Source organism: Quercus lobata, chromosome 11, assembly GCF_001633185.2.
Source record: "Quercus lobata isolate SW786 chromosome 11, ValleyOak3.0 Primary Assembly, whole genome shotgun sequence".
Lineage (NCBI taxonomy): Eukaryota > Viridiplantae > Streptophyta > Magnoliopsida > Fagales > Fagaceae > Quercus > Quercus lobata.
In genome coordinates this window covers 38641482-38648575 of record NC_044914.1, presented here as the reverse complement: position 1 = coordinate 38648575, position 7094 = coordinate 38641482, and positions in this window count along the sequence as shown.

The following is a 7094-nucleotide window of genomic DNA, read 5'->3' as shown; positions in this document are numbered from 1 at the left end:
AGAAACAACAGCCAAATTGACTTGAATTACAACATGAAAGTGAGGTGGAACATCCTCCATTCACATGGAAGAACCAGTGACATGTATAGCATGCCTAGCTAGTTTGTTAGCTACAAATTTGCCTTTGCGGCAAACATGAGAAAAATTAATACTATGAAAGGACTCAGCAAAGATTTTTCCCATCTCGGATCAAGTGACCAAAGGAAGCCAGAAAAAGGAGCTGGATCTTTCAGTGAGTTAATAACTAAACTTGAGTCACCCTAGAAGAGCTGTTAACACACCATTATGCAAAGAGAACTCCAAAGATTTGGCTGTTGCTAGGACCTTGATCTCTACTGCAGAAGAAGGGAGAGTGACATTATGTGACAAGGAAGCCATGATCATTCCTAATGACAACACCAATCCCAGCTCTGTCTTTGTCCTTGAAGATGGCACCATTGAAATTTATTTTGCAGCAATTCGGCAGTGGAAGTCTCCAGATAGTAGGCGGTCTTGGTGGAGAGGAAGTGAGGCAAGGCTATGCGTTTTGGTACTCTTGAAGAAAGGAAAGTGCCCCGTGAAACACCTAATCAAGAGGGAGAGCTAGAGAAGAAATTCTAACCAGGTTACGCCAATTCCAGATGGACCAAGAGACCGTGGCAAAGAGTTCAAAATTAAGATTTGATTCCACAATGAAGCTAACTAGATTTGAGAAGCTAACGAAGTTCTCCCCTTCTCAAAAAGCCCACTGGTCATCACAACCCCAAACTCCAGCAAAACACAGACAGAACCAGATGGGGCGGGCTCCCCTCCCGTTGTAATACCTCCAGTTTTCTCATGTTTTTACAGCAATGAAAGACACGTGGCAAGTAATAAATCCTAAGGTTAGAAATAATCCACATAATTTTCTCTCCCTTTTAATCCTTTTCAGTTTTCAATAAAAAATTTTCTGGGTTTGCTTCAATCACCTGTTAAGAAAAACGATCTTTCAAAATCATATTTTGATGGTTTCCATTATCACAAAATGATCAGCCACTCCAGACCCATATCTAGGAAGCTCAAGAACTCTTTCAAGAGCTTCAAAGCTTGATGGAACAACTTTTGTTGGAGAACAGAACAATGAATTGGGGCTTTGATTTGGTTTTTATTAAATTGTGATTTGAATGTGAAGAGAAAAGCCAAATAATTGGATAAATGAATAAAAAAAAATTAAGGAATAAAAGATTGGAGAAGTACATCATGGCTGCTTTCAAAGCTTTGAAGAAGGAGAGGAAGCTTTCAAAGCTTCCATGGCTGATTCTTTCACAGCTTTCAAAGCATATTCAGAAGTCTCATGCCAAACCCACAACCCATCGGAACTCCCACGGCCAGAAATCCATATCAAACCCGATGTCTCACCTCCCCAAGCTCGCCGGAGGACCTCAATTTCACACGCCTCCACCAGAACGAGCATCGATGCTCATAGCAGCATAGCCATGAAACCCACCATGTCAATCCAAACAGCCATGGTTTCTTGTTTTGCTATGCCAATCTTAGCTGTGAAACACACAGTTCTAGTCCAAAGCCATTGCCATCAAGTTTCGATCTGCCAATTTGGACGCATCTGATGCTCAGGTAGGTGAGGTCCGTTTAGGGTGGGGATGTTGGGGAAAGATGCGAAGAAGAAGGAAAGAGAAAAAATTGAGAGAAAAAAGTGGTATTTGACGTGTGATTTTTCTAACCTTAGGATTTGTTGTTTGCCACGTGTTTTGCATTGGTGTAAAAAAGGAGAAAACTGGAGATATTATAACGGGAGGGGAGCTCGCCCCGAACCAGATAGCACGTAGGACATCTTCTTCCTCTTGGGAACACAAACTGTAGACACCACTTTTAATCATAGTTCTCAAGACTAGATTCATGTTGGTGGGAGTAGCATTCTTGCAGGCCCTCCAAATGAAATTTTTGACTTTGCTTGGAGTTTTTAAACCCCAGATTTTCCTCCAAAAATTCTTTGGTTAGGCAGAGACATCTTGGGGAACTTATGGCTGACTTTGTTGGCCTTTTAGGAACTGATATCCAGATTTAACGTAGTATACACCAGACTGAACATAAGGCCAAAAGAGAACATCTTCAATGAAGTGATTGCTCAGAAGAATTTTCTTGATTAGTTCGACTTTAGTAGGACTAAAAGAATTGTTTAGCAGTCCCACCTCCCACTGCCTTGTAAAAGGGTTGATAAAGGAAGTCATTGTAATCTCTTGGGCATCATCAATCAGCGGGGAATGGATCTTTAGGTAACTCAAAGAGGGGAGCCAATTTTTAGACCAGACATTGATTGAATTGCCATTGCCTATCCTCCATCTAGCTCTCTGTTTTATTACATCTCTTCCCTTAAGGATGCATGCTTCTCCATGCATAAGAACCCATCTATGAATCTTTGGCCTCCATCACCGAGCAATTTTGGAAGAATTTAGACTTGAAAACTCGTTAAAACAGTGAGTTTTTGTTGTGCAGCAGCCTCCGTGTTTGCTTAGCCAAAAAAGCATCATTAAAGAGAGTCAAGTCTTTAAACCTCATACTCCCTTCAAGTTTTGGATTGCACATATCCTCCCATTTAACCCAGTAAATTTTTTGTCTATCTGCCTGTTGGCCCCACCAAAACTTACAGATTAGTTTCTCAATATCATTGCAAAGTCCCAAGGATAATTTGAAGCAACTCATGCTGTAAGTTCGAATGGCTTAGACGACCGCTTTAATAAGGACGTCTCTTCCTGCTTGAGATAAGAGCTTCTCTTCCCAACCTTGAACCTTTCTCCATATCCTTTCTTTTATGTAATCGAAGCTTTCTTTTTTCCTTCTTCCCACAAGCGAGGGTAGGCCTTAATACTGCTCATAGTGAAGGAAATTTCGAAAAAGCAAACTTTGACTGGCCATGCAAATATGAAAATGTTAGTCAAGCATACATGTATGTCTAACCACCAACATTTGAACGTCCAAAAATCCATTAAATAGCCCATTCCCTCCTCATTTTATTCATTCATAGTGAGAAATCCGTTTAGACCCCAAAGTTTATTATGAATTAATTACCTTTTAAACCAATGATGTGATCACAATTCTAATAATATAAACCACAATCACAAGAAGTCACTACAGACATCCTTTTTTGCAATTGGGAATCCACCAAGGGCAAAATCATAAAAAGTCGCTTGAAAAATTGGATGGACATGAAATCAATCCCAAAATATATTAGAGTTAACAATGATCAAAACGAAGTGTTAAATGTAATGATTAAACCATCTAATTAAAAGATCAAATAATATTAAAATTTAACTGTTAATATGTGTTCTTGCAAATTAGAATTTAAACCATGTGTTACGGTTAACCAAGTTAATTAGAAGTTAAAATTCAAAATTGAACCAAATGGTTGTTAGGGTACATTTTTTTTACACCTAATATTATTGAAGTACCACCTATTTATTTTCAAATACCACTAATAAGTTATTGGGTTTTCCCAAATATTTTTTTGCTCTATTATTATGTTAATCACAAATATTTCATATCTCATTATCTAAATTGAGTCATAATATAAACTATCACAAAAAACCCAAAAAACTCATATTTTATCCAGTTTTATTATCATCATTTAGCTAAACCCAAAACCGGCCCTATGAGCCCAACACACACATCCTATTCTATTTAAAGCCTAAGAATACTTATGCTTGGCAATATTTGAAAAACTCATGATTCAAGTTCATGGCAAAACAATTTTATCAATGGAATTCAAATCCATAATCAAAGCTCATGGTTTAAACCTATGGCAATTTATTTATCTAAAGCCTAATTCACATTGGCAATATCAAAACCCAATTTTCATTGGCAATATCAAAGTCCAATTCTCATTGGCAACATCAAAACCCAATTCTCATTAGCAATATCAAAACTCAATTCTAGCTGGCAATATTTAAAGCACAATTTTCATTAGCAACATCAAAACTCAATTCTCATTGACAATATCAAAATCCAATTCTCATTTGCAATATTAAAAACCCTATTTACGTTGGCACTATTAAAAACCCAAGCTAACTACTTGGCACTATTAAAAACCCAAGCTAACTACTTGGCACTATTTTATCAAAAGTCCAAAGTTATTAATACTTGGCAAAATACTATATCATAATTATTTCACTTAAAAGACCAATAATGAACAATACTTTAGATTCTTAAACCTATTACTATAATATTACAAGCTCATGGAATTTATGAATTATCTATTCTCAAAACCCATGGCAATCATTTTATAAAAGTCCATGGAAAGTTATGATTATTTATCTTAGACCCATGACGTTTATTTATTGCATATCATGTTATAAACTCATGTTCACTATCTATCTTACATCACAACATTCATAATATTTATTTCCAAAACTCATGACAATTATTCACCTTACAAGCATATTATGATAAAAAAAAAACCATGAGAATATCACATTATTCCACTATAGTGGTTGTTACCATATTTTATTTGAAACCCATGGATATTGTCTCTATTTAAAACCCATAGTAAATATTATTCTCAAAAAATATTGGAGGTCATTATTTAAAAGCCCAAAGAAAATATCATTTACAAAAATAATCCATAGCAAAAATTATGAAAAACTATACAAGTTGTTATTTAAAGCACATAGAAATTAATACCCAAAACCTATCATAAATATTTATTAAAGCTCATGAATTCATTTTATTTCTACTAACAACTAAAGCCTATGTGGAATAAAAATCCATGGCAATATATGGTATTTTTTTTTTCTTTTGATTTTGATTTTTTTTTTTTTTTTTTTTCATTTTGTAGGGCTCATAATGAGAAAACAAAAGCATAGGCCCAAGTGGAGAGAACCAATAAGTCAGAGGCCCACCAAAATACTCAGCCCTCCCAACATGAAATCTCATCCAAAACAACCTATGTGTGCAAACTGACCCCACTAGAGAACTCCATTCAATTTTGCCTTCTACTGGAGATCACCTCAAGAAGCAACCAAACTCCCCAACCAAACTCCCAAACCAAATTAGGAGCTGGCCACTTGTCCCACTACTAACTCTGACGTGAACAGTACCAGATGCTGACACCTAAAGGCTAATGGGCAATAAATACCCTTATTCCCCAAGTTTTGGTCACAACTCAAAGAAGCCATAACCAAAACCTCCAAGCTATGAAATCCTCAACCAAATAGTTTATTTTATTACTAAAAATGTATGTAATTGATTCATGAACCAAGCCCATGAATCCTAAAGGGGAAAATTTGGGAACATGTGGTTTGGATGGCATAAATGGATCTCCAGCGGAACCCTTTGAAGTGGACTTAAACTTTGACACCTGTTTTGGGGTGTTGAATCCTACTTCTTAGGGTCCAAATCTTAGTTGCAACACTAGGATTCCTCCTTAATACCTGCCTTAATCCCATTGGCTAAACACAATCTCAAAATTCTTAGCATTTAATGTAAGATTATGCTGATTTTTACCCATGTGTGACATTGCCCAAAGAAGCAAAATAGCCCCAAAAGCAAATATTCCATTTTAGGCTAAATCCTAGGATAATTATATCAGCTATTCTGCCCCTGAATCAATCCTACGTTTTGGACTTTTGCTAATTAATGCTTCTTTAAACTCCCCTATAAAGCCTAAGCATACCAACCCATAAGACACCAACCAACCAATCTGAAATTTCTAATTTTCTTATCACTTTGCTTGTGGTTCAACTCTCATCAAGCTCATAAATCATTCCCCTTTGCCCACACTCACTTAGCTTCAAACATTCCCTTTCTTTTTTTGCATATTCACAGCCCATAAATGTTTCCTAATCAGTCATAAACAACTCTTTACCCATTAAAGCCTTAGCTTCAACATTAACTCCATCACACCACCACCAGCTTAAATACCCACTCACTCAAAAATAGCGTACACTACACCATTCATGCCCCACATATAGATATTCCAAATATCTTAGTTCAACATGTGCTGCACTAAGCTGGAATCTCTCTCTCTCTTCATTCCATCATATTTTTTTCATCTTTTACTTGTAATTATGAAGCCTTTAATCTTTATTTATTATTATTATTATGAAAACCATAATATTTTGGATACTATGGAAGTTTTCCCTTGTGTTGAATTAATAATAATAAGGAAAACATATGATTTTTACCATGTAAACACACTTATTAACCTGTCAGACATCTACCGCTGGAGGTCTGTCATATTCATTACTGGACCATTTTTCCTCGTGTACTTGTTATAATGGGTCCACTTTTATATTAACCAACTAAGGAGGAAATGCATAATTTTTACTATGCAAATACATTTATTGATTTTCCAAACATCTACCATTGGACGTTTCTCTTGCTTACCTCTAGACTATTATTTAAGCACTCATTGTGGTGGGCCATCTTTGTGCTAGCTTATCTTTGTAGGAGGTATTTTGAGGCCTAATTATAATATTTGTTGGATGCAACTTAGACCTTGAGCAAAATGGGTCTATCACACTTCACCGATAGCCTTTGGACCATGTTCTAAGCCTAAAGTCGAGTCTCAGTCTTGACTCCCCTAACATCATATAGGTGACGAAAAAAAAAAAAAAAAAAGGCCCCCGACAATGATCAAACAATCAAAGTGTTGCCTGGCAGTTGTCATAGACGATTAAGTATCGTCAAGAACTTTGTTCCCAAAAACTCTAGAAGTTCAAATGTTGGCACCTTTTTCTAGCTTGAACTTTAGTTTAAATGTCTAAGAAGGTAAAAAAAAGTTTTAAAGCCCCTAGATGGTAGGTTGATAGGAAAATTTTAAACTCCCAATCTATTTCCTTCTATAAATACAAGCATAGATCATTAGAAAAGAGATTCATTCATTTTGGGGTGATTCCAATTCATAAAATTCTGGCATAGATAAATTTTGTAAAATTTGAGAGAGACATTAGGTTGTGCATATGCAACATTACATTTTGCAAGTTGTTGTACATAAGCATACTTAGCATCCATTTTCTCATCTAAAAACACTATTCTTGTAATCACAATCACTCCCCAAGCACTACAAACACTACAATCTCCTACACGCCACAACAAGCACAATCTCCTACAATCTCCCAATC